The sequence below is a fragment of the Octopus bimaculoides genome, chromosome 23 (assembly GCF_001194135.2).
Source record: "Octopus bimaculoides isolate UCB-OBI-ISO-001 chromosome 23, ASM119413v2, whole genome shotgun sequence".
In the NCBI taxonomy this organism is placed as follows: domain Eukaryota; kingdom Metazoa; phylum Mollusca; class Cephalopoda; order Octopoda; family Octopodidae; genus Octopus; species Octopus bimaculoides.
The window spans coordinates 11042532-11046985 of NC_069003.1; positions in this window are offsets into that span (position 1 = coordinate 11042532).

Consider the following 4454-nt stretch of genomic DNA (forward strand, 5'->3'; position numbering starts at 1 on the left):
ATATACATGTATATATGCACTCACACACACGTACACAGACGCATATATGTATATATTTATATGTGTATACATGTCTGTGTTGTGTACATGTATGAATATGTATGTACACATACATACATACACACACACATACATACACACATACATGCGCACACACACACATACATACATATATACATATATAAATGCATGCATACACGCAGACTCAAATACAGACACACACAGATGCTTATAAAGTTCTTTTTTTATCGTTTACATAAGAGAATTGTAACGTGTTGCTGTGGTAAAAAAAAAAGGGAAAGTAAAAAAAAAAACAAATTAAAATAGAAATAAAATAAAATAAAAAAGACATGAAATATTATGTTCCAGTGTCCAAATATAGAGACATGTTGATATGTTTGGTGAGACAGGAGGAGAAAGCTGACTGGTTGTTATACTAACCGGAACCGGAAGTAAACGGAGGAAAACGGAGATATCGCCAAGTAGCATGTGTACAGGCCATGTAATGTTTACGTACGAATTTGTCGTAACTTCATCTTGTTTAGCCTTTACTCTTATTGTTCTTGCTGCTGCTGCTGCTGCTGCTGCTGTTGTTGTTGTTGTTGTTGTTGTTGTTGTTGTTCTTGCTGTTGTTGTTGTTGTTGTTGCTTAACCCCAGGTCAGCTGTGATCGAGCTTACCTACGCTCAAAGTTGTTCCACCTCTATCCGATCATATTGTTTTTTTTATTTATTTGATTTTTATTTGTTTTTGTTTTTATATCATGGACTACACTGTCTATTGGGTCTCCGTTGGTTTCGACGATGACGATTCCACGTATCATTTATATCTTATCTCCTGTTTCTTTTACTCGGTGGACTGCTGTCACGTTATGGCAACGCCTTGAATTGCTTAGTCCAGTGGTTCTCCAACTAGAGTCTATACGACCCTTGAGGTGTCCATATAAGACTTTTGAGGGTCCACGCACACAAAATAGTAAATTTAGGACCCCCTGTTGCATACTAAGAGACCATGAAAAATATGTTACTTTAGATGTATTTCTTCCAAGAAACAGCTATTTTACTTGAATCCTATTAATAAAATCCTCAATGATTATTTGATTTTCATGTTTACCTTCTTTTCTAAAGAGTTCATTAATTAAAATTGGGCAAAATGACGTCGGACGAAAAGACGCAGAAGTCACATCAGACCAAAAGTCCGGTCACAGTACAAAATTACACGACAAACTTCCAGACAGTTTTCGTCTATACATTCACTCGTAAGGCATTAGTTGGTCCGAGATCATACCTGAAGACACTTACCCAAGGTTTCACTCAGTGGGTGGGACTGAACCTGTAAGCACGGCCATGATAGTAGCTATAGATTTAAAATATGGGAGTTGTAAAATATACTTTTTTGCTTGTTTCAGTCATTTGACTGCGGCCATGCTGGAGCACCGCCTTTAGTCGAGCAAATCGACCCCAGGACTTATTCTTTGGAAGCCAAATACCTATTCTATCGGCCTCTTTTGCCGAACCGCTAAGTTACGGGGACGTAAACACACCAGCATCGGTTGTCAAGTGATGTTGGGACACACACACACACACACACACACATATATATATATATATACATATTTACGACGGGATTCTTTTAGTTTCCGTCTACCAAATCCACTCACAAGGCTGTGGTCGGCCCAAGTCTATAGTAGAAGACACTTGTCCAAGGTGCCACGCAGTGGGACTGAACCCAGAACCATGTGGTTGGTAAGCAAGCTACTTACCACACAGCCACTATATTAATAAAAATATAAAACTAGAACATATTTAGGTTTTTCTATACAAAATGTCTAACAGAAAAGATGCTTCCTACACATAAAAATATAAAACTGCCTCATAAAAAAAAAAAAAGACAGCAGAAAAGAGGAAAAAATGGATAAGAGAATTCCGGAAGGAATTGGTCGAAGAAAAAATGTATTTAAAGAGTAAGTCAAGATGAAGAATAGAAAAGCGGATATTCTAGATTTGAAAGATTTCGATAAATGATAAGAAACATTTCTTTTACAATATATACACCTACCTCTTAAAAAAGATACAGACGTCTCTGTTACAACCATATACAACTCAGCTATATATTTATGTGTGTGTGCGTGTGTATGGGGGTGGGGGTGAGTACGTGTGTGTACGTATATGTGTGTGTATATGGATATGAATGTATGTGTGATAAGAAACTTGCTTCTCAACCAAATAAGTGGTTATGGGTTCAGTCCCACTGCGTGGCATCTTGAACAAGTGTCTTCTAACTATAACCTCGGGCCTTATGAGTGGATTTGGTAGACGGAAACTGAAAGAAGCCCGTCGTATATATGTATATATATGTGTTTGTGTCTCTGTGTTTGTCCCCCAGCATCGGTTGACAACCGATGGTGTGTTTACGTCCCCGCAACTTAGCGGTTCGGCAAAAAGAGACCGATAGAATAAGTCCTGGGGTCGATTTGCTCGACTAAAAGGGCGGTGCTCCAGCATGGCCGCAGTCAAATGACTGAAACAAGTAAAGAGAGTAAAGAGAACATATATATATATATATATATGGGAGAATATACAAAAAATAACAACAAGTATATATAAATTAATTTGCGAAGGTGTCATTAATTATATTATTATCCAATGTAACTATTTTAAGAATGATAATAACAGAATCAATGACACAGGCAACAACAGGCCAAAAAATGGCATTTAAATAGCCGAGTGATTAAAATTAATCAAAGGACATACTAAGTACGTCTACCTGCTTTGAAATAACAGTCAAAACTTGTTATTAAATCGCCAATAATACACTGGTGAGAACTACAGAAATCAAACGAAGGCAAATCCGGTTAAGACAATCTACTTACATACATTTAAGTATTTGGATTCACGTGGACTAGTTTCTGCATTGGCAAAATAGGCCTTAGCTTCTTCAGTACGCATTACCAAGATAAGAGATTCCCAACCTATCCTTCTGAAGAGGTTACAAGAAGTAACGAAAATTTTAGCAAAAATGAATAAATGAGTGGTAATCGAACCGTTGAGTGTGTTAGAATCTATCAAGCAAAAGGTATGTGCTAAAGCTGCCCTCATAGCACGGTATGAAAAGCGCGTTAGATTCTTCAAGGGCAACAACATGTTCAAAAATAACCCCAAAACAGTTTTACAAGAAGATAGAGAAAATACTGTAAAGTCTGTCTCATCAAAAGAAGAATTGCAAGAATTTTGGGATAAAATTTGGGCAGAAGAAAAAACACACAATAAAAAGGCCTCTTGGATTGATAGAATATTTACTAACTTAGACTCCTTGGAAGAGGAAGAGTGGGAGGGTATCAAGGTAGAGGATGTAAGATCTGCCCTCAGGAAGTCAAGTAAATGGAAAGGATAAAATTCCTAGAAAGTCATGAACTGCTATCAAACTTTACAACAATGTTTTGCAACAACCTAGTATGATTCCCTCTTGGCTAGTTAATGAGCCAAAAAATTATAGACCCATAACCTGCTTAACAACAATGTATAAAATACTAACATTTGTCGTGACTGAGTACACCTATAGTTTTTTTAATAGAAAGTGGCATATTCCGTAATAAGCAAAAAAGATGTAAACGTAGGTCCTATGGTTGTAAAGATCAGCTACTCATCAATAAGATGGAATTGACTTACATATTTCTTTGCCTGTTTTGTTACTAAGTATGATGTTTTCTTGTTTTCATGCTTTAAGATAAGTTTTAACATCCAGTCAGGTGTTTAGGCCAATTGTGGTAATCATCATTAATTCCAGTTGTAAAAGTCCACGGCCACCCTCTTTTCTTGACAGGTAAAGTCGTTCTATGTCTGCCTTAGGATGTAAACGTGGGAACTTCACCGTTCAAACTGACAGAAAGATAGATACGGATAGGCCAGATATTATATTGAAGAACTTCAGACAAAAATCATGCCATCTCATTGATACTGACTGTCCCAATCGGCATAAATGTATCTGTCGAGTCCTACCAAAAACTGAGCAAGTATAAAGATCTTGAAATAGGAATTCGTAAAATGTGGAACCTCATGACTTAAACAATATCTTTTGCCCTAGGAATGATAGCAAAAGGGGCTGATTGCTCCCTAGCTCAGATACCAGGAAACCCCAAAATGGTAGAAAAATTCAAAAGATGGTGCTCACGGGAACTGCCCATATCTTATGTAAAATACTGCTTATGTATTCTCAAATTTTAACGCAAACTCATAATTTTCTTGTTTTCTTAAACATTCTCTAGAGCAACATTATGTACAAAACCAAATATATGGCACCCTAGGCATAACACCAACATGAACTTCTAACTTGTTGTATCTTGAGGTCTCTGGGTGAGACTTGGAGCCAACTTGTACAAATACAAAACTAAATAATAATAATAATAATAATAATAATAATCCTTTCTATTATAAGCACAAGGCCTGAAATATAAGG